This window comes from Mus musculus, chromosome 7 (genome assembly GCF_000001635.26).
Source record: "Mus musculus strain C57BL/6J chromosome 7, GRCm38.p6 C57BL/6J".
Classification (NCBI taxonomy): domain Eukaryota; kingdom Metazoa; phylum Chordata; class Mammalia; order Rodentia; family Muridae; genus Mus; species Mus musculus.
The window spans coordinates 60,125,895-60,142,006 of NC_000073.6; the positions used below are offsets into that span (position 1 = coordinate 60,125,895).

Below are 16,112 nucleotides of genomic sequence, written 5' to 3' on the forward strand. Positions count from 1 at the left end.
TCTCTCTCTCTCTCTCTCTCTCTCTCTCTCCCTCTCTCTCTCTCTTTCTTCTTTCTTTGTTTTTTTTAAGGGAATGGGAGGAGGAGTAGGTATGGGTGAGAGGAAAGATATTGGGGAGATCTGGGTAGAGTGGTTTAAGGGAAATGAGATGTAATTTATGAGAAAATAAAGATGAAAAATGATAGGAAAATCTTAAATGTAAGACAATAGAAATCGAATACGATACTGAAGAACAAGAATTAAAAAAAAATTGTTTCAAGGCCGTGTGAGTAACTATGAGAGGGAAAACACACTTTAGGAACGGAATTATGTTTATTCGTGGAAAGGCATCTCTTATCAGCTGTTGGTAGAAAGTTACAAAGCAGAGTTCAACATCGACAAGCAAGGGAAAGAGACCCTTTGAAGTGGTGGGTTACAGTGTTATGCCCACCTTACAGAGCTCTAGATCGGGGTCTCCCTCAATTTCTGTCAGAGCATGTCAGAGTGAGAACCCCAAGTCAAGGGTGTTTGCGATTTTATTATGGTTACAGTAAACTTGGGGAATTTCCATATGGGTCAGCAAGCTTTAAAACTGTATTTCTGGTGTACATAAAGGAATGAAACATGGGGATAAAACCACCTAATGAGTATAATGTCTAAGTTATCTATTCTCTGCAGGATGTCTTAGGTTATCTATATGTACCTCCACTCTGCTATTGCAACCTGATTGTCATTAGCTAAGAGGGGTGGGTTTCCATAGGATATTTGCTCAGGTGGACTTTGTGATTTTCTTTTTGGAGTTGCAGCTTAGTACCAGGTCTCTCAAAATGTGATTTGTACAATAAAACAAACAAAACAAAACAAAACAAAACAAACAAAACAAAACCACTACCACCACCACCAACAACAACAAAAAACAGAATTGGTTGGGCTTTACAACATGTTGACAAGTTTGATAAGCAATCATCCTAAGAGAAGTAGTTGATGTAAGGAGGAAAAGTTTAGTCCTGTATGCAAAAGAACCCTAAGGTGGAATGTGCCTGTCTTCATGCTGATTTCTGAGCACTACCAGCATTCAGAAGCTAACAGGATCCATCTGCTGACACAACTGCTTCTTATCATTCAGAGGGACCCCTAACCTCCTACAACACCCCAGTACAGAGCTATTTTCTCAGCCCTAATGAAAAAGAGTACATCTCTTGTGTAAATCCAGAAGTGGTAGTGAGCATCAGTGAAGGAGATAAATGCAACTACTGTTGCCAGAAGTACTGCCTCCTCCATGGTGGCTGAGGAAAGTAAATGTGGCAACTCTCACAGTGAAGTGATATTGTAAAGAGCTTCAACACTTTGATTAATAAAGTCCTTTTTGTTATATTAATTGTATTGTAACTGAAATAATATGTGGAAGAAAATGCACCTATACAGGATGAAGTATAAGTATATACAATAGTTTAATAAATCAATTTCTCTTTTAAATCTGCATGTTGTATATTCTCTTGGCAAATATTTCTCTCCACCCATTTTTTAAAACTCAGTCAGCCTCACAGGATTCTCATTGATCTTTAACTATTGGGTTACATTGAATATAATGTGATGTGCCAGCTTACAGGATCCTGCATTATGCTTCCTATGTCTCTGAAGTGGAACATACCTTAGATATCCCTTATACCAGGGATAGGATTTGGCTTTGAGATGACTGCTTAAATCCATTGAAAAGAGCACAGTCATTTCATAGTCTCTATCCATCTTCATTCTACTAAAAACTTTTTGTAGTGTTTTCCATCAATCTACTTGTTTATCAAAAGATAAATGACACTGTGAACACAGAGGTAATCACTCCTTCAAGCATCACTTGGCTTGTGTTATTAAAGGCAAGAATGAATTCTGTGGCTGAGATATAGGAGAACTAAAGAGTTTCTGCCCTGAGAATACATTTTTAATGGCAATTTCCTTTGCTGTAGGCTCTTTGATTTTCCTATCACACTGTTTTGATTTTCCCTATCAAAAAATTTGCCCATGATTCTTAGAGCTTCATAGTTTCTAATCCTTGACTTATGAACTTGATGTTTCTTAAATTCAGTAACAACATTTTGTTTATCAACTCCCTGGCCTCTCTTATGATATTAAAGAACCAATTTGTACACACACACACACACACACACACACACACAGGAAGTGAAATTGCTCAATATAATTGTCTGAAATATGTCAAAGGTGTTGGTTGTCTTACTTGCTATGATTTTTCTCTTAATACTAATGTCTTCTGTACATCTAATTTCCATGGCTTTCCCCTACTTATCATTTTGTATTTAAATATAAATCCCTTCCTCTAATGACCCATAATTGACCATTATTCAGATGTTGGTTTCACTAAAAGAAAAGTTCAACATTCTCATTATTCATCTATATGGATATTCAAAGCAAATTGAGATTTAATCTTCAAGAACGTAGTATGGGCAAGATCAATAAAACAAATGACCATACATGCTAGGGAGGATGATCATAGCAGTCCTTATCCTCTGCAGGTCGAAATACACAGTAGTTCAGCTTTTGGAAGTTAGTGTGATTTTTCATTTGGAAACTGGGAATGTTGTTACTCAAGATCCAGGTGTATTATTTTGGGGCATATATCCAAAACAGGAGTCCATATCCTACTATAGAGACACTTACTCATTCCTATTCATTGCAGGCATATTCATATTAGAAGGAAAGAAGAGAAATGTCCCCATAATTGGGGAAATGTTAATGAAATGTGGTACACTGCACAATGGAATATTGCTCAGCTGTTACAAAGATAATAGAACTCATAGTTTAATGCAGCAGAAAAAACTCATAGCAAGATACCCAGTACTCCTCCACCCACACACACACACAACTCAGACTCTTGCCTAAGCTGTTGATTGCTCTACATAAACCAATGATGGCTCTATTACAGATTACACCTACATTTCTATTAAACATAGAGAAGATAAACAGATGCTTAACAAAGCCTTCTCCTATTGAATAGTGTTGGTGGTACTGAAAAGCATTCTGCATGATTCCAGAGGGGAAATTTAAACACCAACCCAGTTCTATACTAATGGATCTACCAAAGACAGTGCAGCTGCCTACATGATACACTGCTGTAATAGTGGCCCATTCCAGGAAATTACTATCTGAATGGATTAGAGGACTACTCGGTGACTTGGTTCTCATGGCAAAATACCTGAGAATAGGGTAAAAACAGGTACCATTGTCTGCTTATGATATGGGCCAATAAGAACATTCTGTTATACCCATAGTTCATTATACTGTTGCACCTTCATCATAGAAGCTAATATATACATTAGATGAGGCCAGGTACATAGACCCATAACTGGACAATGTGCAGAGTAAAAGACCTTGACTGACCCAATCACAAATCACTTATTGCCATACAAACTCCTCCTTCATGACTCAGCAAAATTTGTAAAAGACATTGTACTAAGATACTAAGAACAATACTAAGATACTACGCATCTTAAGATACTAAAGCCAGTGGTGCTTGGAACAATGCTAGGAAGGCAATAATGCCTGTCAGACATAATAGGGCTGATGCACTTATGAACTCCTACAGAGAATGAAACATGAACAGAATCTGTACTGGTCAAAGTTATTTGGGGGTCGATGCACTGAGAACAGAAATAAAATATGACCTCCTACCCCTCACTAAGGAGGTGTCTCCATTTGACAAATTCTCCAAATGAAAAAAGTAGTTCACTATAGAAGTACCTTACTGGGTGCAGAATCCACATGAAGATACAGAATCCTCATTCCATGTAGTATACAGACATTTCATGGAATCAACAATAATTTGGGATTATTATTGTTGATTCATAATGTACTGTGCTTTTCACCATACTGGTGATTTTTTCATACATTATGACTTTAAATTTTGTATTTTAATTTGTTTTTAAATGTGGACATATGTCTCTCTGTATGAATGTGCTTCTTGTGAATTTTTTTCTGATTCCTTTGGATATTGGTTTTGTTTTATGTTGGTTAGCTTTTTTTGTTTGTTTGTTTGTTTGCCTGTATGTTTTCTAAATGGGAGAGAGAACATGAAGATTTAGGTGGTTATGGAGGTGTCAAGAATCAGGTAGGAAAAAATGGAGTGGCACACAATTAGAATATATGGTCTGAAAAGTTCTATTTTCAAAAATTAGTAATTAAAAAACAAATATAGATTTCATGTTCATTCCTCTTAAAACATTAAAATGAAGTGAATCTACTTTTTGGAGTATGCAACTTTTTGGTGAGAGGAAAACATGAGGAAGTCAGTTCTCTACTTTTGCCATGATGCTTTCCTGTATGAAACTTTGGTTATGTGATTTGACTGGAGTTCATTTCACCTTCTCTACCCATTCACTGTTGCCTCAAATTTATTTTTCATTGAAACACTGGGGTTTTAACTCAGGAACTCCAGCACACTAGACAGGCATTTTACTTCCTTAACCTAAAGAGAGATGTATATTCTTCTTGTGTTTTAAAAGTGCATTAAAATAATTTTAATTTGGCATCTTGAAAGGTTTATAAATAAATATGTATTAGTATATTTAATAAAAGTTAGAAAAATTAGTTTGTTGTGAGTTTTGTGTGTAAAATCAACTGTTCATTGAATTTTCCTTTGTTTCTGGACTTTGAATTCTGATTCACTGATCAAAAATGTATCTCACTTATGTAGATAAATTCTGTAATACATAAAATATGTGTTATGTACATTACATGTCCATATTTTTCTTGCTAATTTTTGTTACCTTGTCTCAAGCTGAGTTATCTGGAAATAAAGAATCTCAATTGAACTCTGTTTGCCTGTATACAAGTCTATGAGTCATTTTCTTGATTGATGATTGATGTCTGAGGACCAGCCCACTTTGTGTGGTACCACACCTGGTCAGGTAATCTTGCTGTGTATAAGGAATCATTCTTAGCAAGCCACAGGAAGCAAATTGGTAAGCAGCAGTTACAGCTTCTGCCTAAGTCCCTGTCTCCATTTCCTACCTTGAGTAAATGCCTTGTCTTCACTCAGTGATGGTGTGTGATTTGAGAATTTTCAGATAAAATAAACCCTTTTCCAACAAAATGAAGATTTTTTTTTAACTCGTGTATTTAATACTACTAGTGACAAATCTGTAATCCAAATGTTAGATTCATAAGCAATCAAGATTGCACAGATTGTCATGGATCATTTCTGCGGACAATGATCCTGATGCAATGAATCAGAGTGAAGATCAAGACTCTATTTGTTATAAAATATAAATTTTATTGAAAAACATAGATTACTTTGTAGGATTTATTAGTCATAGAAATGAAAAGGCATCTAATAATAATAGGCTAGTGTAATTATTTTCTGTTCCCCATAAAAAATGAAAAGACCACATTGTTGAACGTGTCACATATTTCTGTGCTCACCGTATGAAAAATACCAAGCTTGAACTAACCAGAAAAATAGATTCTTTTAGCTAACTTTACTACTACAAGACAGTGTTATTGAGATTGTTAGCAAAAGATAATGATGTTTTTTATCTCTTGTTGGACATTGCAGGCTGCAATAATGACAAAAGAGGCAAATTGTTTATGAGAGTCTATTGTTTATAGAACTACACAACCACTTTCTTTATTGCAATTGAGGCTTTCTTCACAGGGTGAAAAATCAGGCATTGCACTGCAAACATATTTAAAACACATGACAATGGAGGTTGTAGGTCCTAGCATAAAATGATTTGATGCTATTCTAAATGGTCATTTTCACACACACACACACACACACACACACACACACACAAAGATATTTCTGATTATATCCAGTGATTTGTGCCGTTCTCGGGGTTTGGTTATACATGATTCATATTTCCTTTAGTGCTAGTCAATACATAAATGAAAAACCACTAAAACCTCCAAGTACATTAAATGTGTCCTCATCTATAGTTTGGTCATATACCAGGGGGGCATTAGCATTGATGGCTGCTGGGTGAGCAAGTGTCACTTTTCTTTAGAGATGTGGTCACTGGTAAGGATACAGAGAACATATTTTGACTTGAGAGAGAAAATACATAAGAAGGTAAGGGTCAGCATTGTATAAATAGTGATAAATATTAATGATAACCTTTTGGAACAAGGCAAGGATGTTTACTCCTCCCTCTTATTATATTATTAGGAATCTTAGTGCAAAAAAAAGAGTGAAGGAGAAAAATGTGACACAGATTGGAAAGTAAGATGTTAAAATATCTTCATTAGAATAGGGGCCTGGGCGGGCCTTGAGGCCAAAGATTTAGTTGAGTTCCAAGCTTTCCCAGAGAAGGCTGGGAAGATGGCGGCCTCCTGGAGGCTTTGCTATAATCTGGCGCTGCTACCTTACCTTCTGGGCTTCAGCAGCTGTCAAAGCCTGGGACTGGCTCAGGGTGCTTCTGCTTGGCCTGTCGGCCGTGGAGCAAGTTGGAGATGGTTTCACGGTACTCAGCTACTGCAGGCAGATCCTATTAAGGTCCTAATGCCATCACTGTCTCCTACAATGGAACAAAGGAACATTATGAAATGGCTGAAAAAGGAAGGCGAAGCTGTGAATTCTTGAGACTCATTATGTGAAATTGAGACAGACAAGGCCATGGTCATCTAAGATGCAAACAACGATGGCATCTTACCCAAGATAGTGGTTGAGGAAGGTGCTAAAAATATACAGCTGGGTTCACATCATTGCTTTGATGGTTAAAGAAGGGGAAGATTGGAAATGTGAGCGTTCCCAAACATACCAGTGCTCCACCTCCAGTTTCAAAACCTGTCAACCCCCTCCACAGCCACAGATTCCTAGCCCTGACAGGAAGGAACACAAAGGGACACCACAGTTCTGCTTAAGTCCAGCTGCCCCGCAACATTCTGGAAAAAACATTCATTGGACGCCAGCCAGGGCACAGCCCTCGTGGAATCCTCATTAAAGAAGGTGCACTCAAGTTAGTCGAGCTGAAACAGTTGGGCAAGATTACTGAATTTAGACCAACCTCAGCTCCTCTGTCCTCTCTCTCAGCATTTGTTCTTCCTCAGGCTACAGCTGGGCCATCTTACCCTTGGGCAACAATCCCACCAGTATCCATCGCTGGGCAACCTAATGCAGTGGGTACATTCACTGAAATTCCTGATAGAAATATTCTAAAAGTTATCACTAAGAGGTTAACTGAATCAAAAGTACTGTGCCTCATGCCTATGCTACTGCTGACCATGAACTTGGAGCAGTTTTAAAGGTTAGATGCGATCTGGTCAAAAATGACATTAAAGTCTCAGTAAATGACTTTATCATCAGAGCAGTAGCTGTTACTGTTAAACAAATGCCTGGGTTTAATGTCACCTGGAATGGAGAAGGACCAAACAGCTGCCTTCTGTTGACATTTCAATTGCTGTGGCTACAGATAAAGGTTTAATTACACCAATCATAAAAGATGCAGCCGCTAAGGGCATATAGAAGATCGCTGACTCTGTTAAGGTTCTGTTGAAGAAAGCAAGAGATGGAAAATTGATGCCGGAGGAGTACCAAGGAGGATCTTTTAGTATTTCCAACTTGTGGATATTTGGCATCAATGAGTTCACTGCAGTGATTAACCTGCCTCAGTCCTGAATCTTGGAAGTTGGGAAATTCCACCCAGTGCTGAAGCTCACTGAGGATGAAGGGGGAACCCCAACTGCAGCAGCACCAGCTTATCACTGTCACAGTGTCAAGTGACAGCAGGGTGGTTGATGATGAGCTAGCTATCAGGTTTCTTGAAACTTTCAAAGCAAACCTAGAGGGTCACATGTGACTTGGCATAGCCTTCTGAGACCAGTCAGTGGAGGAAGAAAAATTAAAGGGCTTAGACTAGCACAGGACTTAACTTCATGAAATTCAAAAACAACCAATAGAGCTCCAGGGACTTTCCAAGGCAGACAAAATCCTTTTCAGTGTTTATTTCTGCAGCAGTGTGAGATTTGAGTAAGTGAATGTCTTGAAGAGTACCATTGACACTACAGGCAAACCTGAAGGCTGAAGATTCAGTAATTTATTACTAAGTTCACTTGAGTAAGGATTGAATTACTGGGCTGGCACTTCCTTCCACAATTTCATCTTAACTCCAAAGCAATATGTCTTTTCTCACTGATTATCAAAGTTTAAGCAAACCAGTCGATAGCAAGTTTTTTTTCTGTATCTATATGATGACAATATGTATTCACCAAGAAATAAATAGTCATTTATCACATGTCTTATTCAGCTAATCTGAATAATCATCTACTCTCTTTTCATATAACACAACTATTTTCTCTTTACTTATAACCCAGTCTTTCATAGTTCACCTCAAATCCTGTAGTTACATCCATAGGGGAAAGTATTCGTGAAATGATATGTTGTTTCTTTTTTTTTTCTTTTTCTTTTTTCTTTTTCTTTATTTAATCACTAACTAATCCCCAAGGCTATCATTTGCTTCGAACTACAATTACATGCTTGCAGCAAATGAAAGTTCACTGTACTTCTTTTCTAACCTATGTAGCCCTAACTGTCCTACAAGGAATGAGACATAATCTGCTCTTAATTCTAAGTTTTTTACATCTTTCTGGGAACATACATTAAACCATAGACTTAAACTTTCTATAAACTACACTAATTCTTCAAATATACTTAAATTGAACCATTAATTCTTTAAAATCATAAGTTTATCCACACAATATTATTTTCTGAAATTTCACCTTCACATTGATCTACAGAAACATTGTCCAATGCAATGGGATCTCTCCCAAGAGGCAATCACAGCAAACTATAGGCAATGAGGGTCTCCCTAGTCCAATCACACCACACTAAATATATGAAAAATGCAACAATGAAAAGCATGAGAAGACACAGCAGCAGTGAGAAACAATCCAAAGACAAAGTCCTGCAGATTATCCTTCTGTGGTTAAACCCATGGCATTTGAGCAAACCAGGAAGCTCACTTGCCCATTGCATCTTATCCTGCATTGTGTCTTGGGGGGCAATGTTATCAAAAAGCCAGTATCTGTATTCCTAACCTAATAGAAAATTTTGAAGCTTCCATCACAAGTTTTAGAAGACGTATATGCCAAATAATGCCGAAGATAAAGATGAAGATTGAGGCTAGGTACTGAAAATGCCATTAATCCTAGAATAGGGAAGACAGAGGAAAATCTCTGTGAGGTAACGACTAGCCAGGTCTATATAATCAGCACAAATTAGTTAGGACTACACAACGGGAACAGTATTTACTGAAAGATTTTTAAAAATGATTTTGTTTTTCCTAAGGGTAGCCAATTATCTATGCAAGAATCTGTGGTGTTCATTTATTGTCTGCACCAAGTTAAGCTGTGGGAAGATATTACTTGCCAAGCCATTGGCCTTTGCAGCCTTTAGTTTGGTTAATGGGATGACAAGGGCCATGATATTTTTCTAGAGAATATCAGAGTAGTTGAACTAGATTGGCAGGCATTACAGGCCAGGGAGTAGTTCTGATAGATTGAATAACAAATATACCTCACAAATTCTAGTATTTGAACACTTGGTTCCTAAGTTGTGGATTTGTTTGGTGTGGTTTCCATGGTGTAGCCTTGCTGGTGAAAATCCATTGCATGCAGTGGATTCTAAGATTAAAAGTCTTGTGCTGGCTCTCTCCTCACTAATGAGTGTTTATCATCTATTCTTTCTTCTGCCTGGTTGTATTTAGAGATTTGATCATTCAGCACCCTAAACCAGTTATCAAGATTAGAAAGTGAATTGAAGTTCATCAACAAGATCTCACATGCTTGGTATGTACTCATAATAAAAGAATTAAAAAAGCACAACAAGCTTTCTTTGGACTGTATCTTGGGTATTATTTACAGTTTTTTGTTTGTTTGTTTGTTTTTGGCTAATATCCACGTATTAGTGAGTATATACCATGCATTTCAGATCTTGTTTTCATCTACAAATTATACATATGTGATGGAACCATAATGTGAACATATATGTATATAATGAATGCTTAAATAGGGAGCATTGTTAGTGTTTACATTTTCTGGAACATTTATAATATCTTTGTGTTGATGAACTTAAATTCACAAGACTTTTAATCTTAGAAACCACTGCATGAAATGTATTTACACCAGCAAGGCTACACCATCGAAACCATACCAAACAAATCCACAGCTTAGGAACCAAGTGACATGCCCAAGTGAGGATGCCTCAGTCCCACTTGGGAGAGAGAAGAAAGCAATCACAAGTTGGGAGGGAGGAAGGATCTTAGAGGAAAAGTGGATGGGATGTGGGGGGAGTGGGGCAGAGTGGAGAACCTGATCTGGTATTGGGTGAGGGAAAAGGACTGAAGCCCCGAGGACCAGCAGAAAGAATGTAAACAGAAATCCTAAGGAAATAGGAGGTTGGGGGCATCCCCCATAATGCACCAGAGACCTGGGAGGTAAGAGAATCTCAGGACTCAAAGGGAGGGGCTTTAGATGAAATGCCCAAGAGGGAACTTATAGAGCCCACCTCCAGCAGGAAGACAGGACATCAAGTGAGGGATGGGGTTGCCATCCCACAGTCACATCTATGACCCATAATTGTACCTGTCTGAAGGAATTACAGGGATAAAAATGGAGAGGAGCCTGAGGAAAAGAAGGTCCAGTGACCGGCCCAAAATGGGATCCAATTAAAGGGGAGGTCCCAAGGCCTGACACTATTCCTGACACTAGGAGCACTCACAAAAGGGGATCTATCATGACTACCCTTTGAAAGACCCAACAAGCAGCTAAAAGAGTCAGATGCAGATATTTGCACTCAACTGATAGACAGAAGCAGCCGACCCCTGTTGTTGAATTAGGGAAGGCTGAAAGAAGTTGAGGTGAAGGGCGATCCTTTAGGAAGACCAGCAGTCTCAATTAATCTGGACCCCCAAGATCTCTTAAACACTGGGCCACCAAACAGACAGCCTACACCAGCTGATATGAGGGCCCCAGCACACATACAGAAGAGGACTTCTGGCTCTGTGTTCATTCAGAGATGATGCACCTAACCCCCAAGAGACTGGAGGCCCCGCGGAGTTTAGAGGTCAGGTGGGGTGGTGGGTGGGATATCTACATGGAGATGGGGTGGGAAGGGGAAGAGATGCGGGATGTCGAACAGTTGGAGTGTGTTTGGGGGTCAGGAAGTGAAATACTAAGTGTAAAAATTAAATTAAAAAATAATATTAAAAAAAAAGAAATAAGATCCCTCTCCTTCTTCCTCTCCTTCTCTCTCCCCACTAGTTCCTCCATAAAGGATCCTAAGTAAATGTGTATATCTTAGAAAACAAACAGTGGGAAACAAGAGTTTGTCCTATGAGTTTGCATAGATGCTGTTGGTACATGCTTTATACACACACATTCACATGTGAGTAATTAATACCATAATGCTTTCTTTAAAAAAAAAACATACATTGAAAAAATGTTCAACAGAAAAAAAAATGAAATTTCCAGATAGATGGGTGGAAACGAAAATATCAAGTAGCAGTGAGTAATATCAATTAAATCTGAAAAAGACCATTGCTCCTTGTTCTCTCCATATGAGGCACCTATGTAAGGTCTTTTGTTTTGTGTGGTTTTATGGAAGCCATGTGAAAAATACAATATTGGAAATTAGCCATCGGCATAGAGAAATGCATTTTCAGAGAAGCAGGCGTATAATACTTAGTAAATGAAAGTAGAAAGGGGATTTCTGGAGGCAGAAGTTTTATGTTGATAGTGGTATGATAGGGTTTGGAAAAATCAGAGTCCACAGCAAAGTGTAGCAAAAGTGAATATACATAGAGAATTTATTTGGGAACTTATATACCAGATTATACTCTCTAAGACAATAGTAAGAATATTGTTGCATATGTTATATAAAATAATATAGCAAGAGAACTGGAAGCTACATGTTCTATAAGGTATGGGGCTAGGTGTTTTGCTAGGGTATATTTTGCAGTTAAGTATCTACTTTATTATAAATTATATTTATTATATTTTATATGATATTGATAAAATTTACATGTTATACATATAAATACTATATATAATGTTTATTATTTTTGCATATAATATAAATATTTAATTATATGTGTATACATATATACTGACAGTACTTCAAACAGAAATATCTAATTTAGTGCAAATACTACTCCAAGAAGATATGAGTTATTAAAAATACTTTAGTGACATATAAGGATTAATTCAGTAGGGAATTAGTCAAAGACTCCTGGAAACCATGAATAATTACTCATATTCAGTATAAGAATCAACAATATACTTCACCCAAATTAATCTTAAAAATGTAACTTTATATGGAAACAAAAATCTCACTCTAGAGAATATTTAAATAATAAAAGATTTACAAGAGATATCACCAAACCACATTTAAATTTATGCTACAGAGTTAAAGTAACAAAAGGTATATGGTATGGTACTTACTGTTCTATAACTGCATGAATTTTTATTAGATATTTTATTTACATTTCAAATTTTATCCCCTTTCCCAGTTTCTTCTCTGAAAATCGCCTACCCCCTACCGTCTACCCCTGTTTCCCAACCCACCCACTCATGCTTCCTGGCCCTGGCAGTCCCCTGTACTGGAAAAACCTTCACAAGACCAAGGGCTTCTCCTCCCATTGATGGCCGACTAGGCCATCCTCTGCTACATATGCAGCTAGAGATATGAGTCCCACCATGTGTTTTCGTTGATTGGTGGTTTACTCCCAGGGGACATTGGTGGAGAAGCAACAACCTCAGAGTGCTATTGGCATGAGTCACCACGTGATTCCACTTTGGAAATACCTTACCAATCTTAAATCCTAACATTTTGAAATGAAAAACAAAACACAATGAGAGAAAACAAAGACAGGACTCTGTGAACCTCTGTCTTCCAGCACCCACAGTATTCTGCACTAGGTCCTTTGTACATGTTATAACATTCAGTTTAGTATTTATATGGCATTCCTGAGTGTGTCAACAAGTGGATCTCTGACTCTTGTGGCTGCTCCTGTGGCACTTTTTCTTTTGTTGGGTTGCCTTGTCCATTCTCTAGGATGATGGATTTGATCTTATTATATTTCATTTTGATATGTTTGGTTGTTATCTCTTGTGTGTGCTTTTCTAGTGAAACACAGAAAAAGAGCTAATGTGGAAGGTAGGTTATGTGGGAAGGAACTGGAGGAGTGTAAAAAAGGGAAACTAAAATTTATCTTCAATAAAATTAAATACAACATAATTTTGAAATGAAAAAGAAAAATACAATTCCAGTAAGGCCTGTACACAAACAAACAAAAACAAAAAGCAGGGAATATCTTGTGAACTTATCTGTCAGAGTATGGTCAAAAAAATTCTGCATGCTACTTTCCATTACTGATAAACCCCATCAAAATCAGAAGATTAGAGCACAAAGTATAGATTAAATGTCCAAAGAAAGTACTTCACAATCCACCAGCTTATTTTTGAATCTGGGCAAGATTACAAAAAATAATAAATAACTAGTACCTAACAACACTGAAGCAGTGTAACAATATTCAAAATAGATCACCTTACAAGATGGCAGAAAAAATGTTTATAATTCTGTACCACGGTGTATGCTATGGCTCTGTATGTAAAGACACTCCACATTTCCACACATTGGTAGTTCACTTTGAATTAACCCTGTCCACTATTTTTCTAAAAGGCACTTTGTAATGTACCTCCCTGTATTACAACTATCATAGTCTCAAAACTCATATGTACCTGATCCTTCTATCTGTCTAGAAACTGGGAGGTACAAACTACCATTAACTGTTGTGTCTTCTCTCTGATGATAATCTGTAGTTAACTCTCAAGTGCTTTGATCCCTTCCCATCCCTCAGACCATGGCAGAACCTAATCATTTTCCCTTAGGAATATTATTTGTATGTAATATTTACATACCAACATGAATGTTCTATTTTTTTCTGATGGCTCTTACTCCCTCCCATACACCAATAATTCACAATACTTTCAGTTCTTTGAAATGTTAATGTTCACCCTCTAAGAGAACTGAGCTGATGTGACAGAGCATATCGAAGGCTGAAGGGGAGGGGCACTGAAGACAACACAACACAGGACAGGACAAAGGAAGCCAGGTCCTGATCTCATAGCTTTCTCATATGATTCTTTAGCTAAAGACTTCAGATTTATAGAACATTGTTCTAACCCCAACAAATTTGCAATACTTAATGTGCACAAATCATATCTATCTATGAAAGAAACAAGGGGTCAAAGTGGGAGCTGACCTTGGTTGCTGCATTGCCTTGCTGACCATTCCTAGGGTGGATGTGAGAGGCATGTTTGCCTGCCTCTTCTCTGAGCAGGACCTGCTGCACTGACTTGACTAATCACACTCCCAACCCCCAGTCTGTGCTAGTGAGCCTGCAAAGCCCTCCCATCACGCATGCGTGGATGTTTGCCAGGCTGCAGGGATTCAAAATCTTCTGTAAAGCTAAAGACAAAAGTAGGCGGCCATAAGCTGTAAGCTGTCCTATTGCTAGTTTGAAAGAGGAGGGTCTTCATAAACTGCTGTGAAAATTAGTCAGGAATAAAATAAAGGTGCTTTGTAGGCAATGGTGACTATACAATATTGATTTATATTTGCCTTTAGATCTCTATAAAAGGGAAAGAAAAGGTGCTTAGGAAAAAAAATATAACGCCAACTAGGGGATGTACAGAAGCACTAGATAATTGTCATAATATCAGAAGAAATTAGTAAGGAATAAAAAATGCTGCCTTAATAACCTTCTGGCTTAATGAGATTTTACTTGATTAGGTGTATTTTTTAAATTTCCTGTTTGTTCATGTAAATGAAACCATTACCATGTACATAAAATTTGTTGTTTCATTTAGTGATGAAATTTTACCTCCTGTTTTAAAAAATTGTTGCTATGAGATTCGTATTATTTGTTTCTTTGTTTCTTTTTTGGACAGGGTCTTACTCATTAGAATGTGCTAACTCAGAACTCACTTTATAGATCAGGCTGGCTTTGAACTCAGAAACTTATCAGCTTTTGTCCATTAAGTGCTAGATGTAAAGTTATGAGCTACCGTGGTGAGCTAGATTTTATTAATATTCATTATGTGTGTATATTTTTCTCTCTGTCTACATTTATGTCTCTGTGTATTGCTCAGTCACTGTTTATTCCATCCCCCACTCCATTCCTGTATGTGTGTGTGTTTGTGTGTGTGTGGGTGCATGTGCAATGAGTGTGTATGTGGGAGCCTATGTGTAGAGGTGTGTACATTCCAAAGGATGTTTATGTTTCCATATCTTCAGTAACATAGTTTTGAAACTCCTGACATGAATTCTGGGAAATCCTCTTGCAGGGCAGTATCTGTTTTTACAAGCAGCACCATCACTCCAGCTCTTCTATGCAACTTTAAGCCTTTTTGATTTACATGCCTGCTGAACATGAAAATGAAAGTACAACCAAAAGTGCAGAAAGCCTTCCGATTTTAAATGTTTGTACATTCAATTATTTTCCAATAAATGTAAATATGATAGTGACTAAGTAATATTTTTTTCTGCAAGTCAAAGTCTACATGGGAAAGGAAAATGGATTAGGAATTGCTAAATATACATTGAATTTGAAAAATATGCATTATGCAATATGAAATCATGGAAGAACGTAACCCACAAAAATAAAAAGTTGCCTTTGAATGCACATGGGAATATCTCACTTCATATCCCATGGAAGAATTTTCAGAAGCAATCCCAGTGTGGCGAAATTTGCTGCAATGTAGGAATGACCAGGTAAGTATGGTATTATCTCAATTTGTACATACTGAGCCAAGGGGGTGCCCACCCTTATATTGGTTTGCTACTTCAGTCCCTCTGAAGTTTCTACAAGTGCTGGAGAAATTTAAACTTTGCTGAAAGAATACTTCTGCCATCTTGAATTATAAAGATACCTTTCAATATTAGTTCATATATAGAGACAGTGAAACTACAACACCATAGTGTTATATTTGTCAAAATTGTCAGAGGATGCCTGGCAGAAAATACTCAATAATAAGACAGACTTATTATTAAGACTTATTAATATGACTGATTTATTATTTTTTCAAGTGTTTTTATTAGATATTTTCTTTATTTACATTTCAAATGC

At 37.3% G+C, this 16,112-nt stretch overlaps 1 protein-coding gene, 1 long non-coding RNA gene and 1 pseudogene across 5 annotated transcripts in view; 1 reads left to right on the forward strand and 2 right to left on the reverse strand.

Moving 5' to 3' along the window:
- Nucleotides 1-16,112, reverse strand: part of Snhg14 (small nucleolar RNA host gene 14) — a 1,177,441-nt gene that overhangs the window by 853,158 nt on the left and 308,171 nt on the right. The window contains exon 5 of the long non-coding RNA NR_146211.1: nt 6,356-6,503. This is a non-coding gene — a long non-coding RNA (small nucleolar RNA host gene 14). The remainder of the gene's footprint in view (nt 1-6,355; nt 6,504-16,112) is intronic.
- Nucleotides 1-16,112, reverse strand: part of Snrpn (small nuclear ribonucleoprotein N) — a 467,683-nt gene that overhangs the window by 143,400 nt on the left and 308,171 nt on the right. For 2 of the 4 annotated variants that reach the window (NM_001082962.2, NM_001349692.1), the window contains exons 1-2: nt 14,247-14,331; nt 6,356-6,503 (exon numbers count right to left, since the gene is read on the reverse strand). The gene's annotated coding sequence lies outside the window, so the exon portion shown is untranslated. Of the gene's footprint in view, nt 1-6,355; nt 6,504-14,246; nt 14,332-16,112 lie in introns of those variants that run through there. The other 2 variants (NM_001349690.1, NM_001349691.1) reach the window with 1 other exon arrangement.
- On the forward strand, nt 6,244-7,810 carry Gm18908 (predicted gene, 18908; annotated as a pseudogene).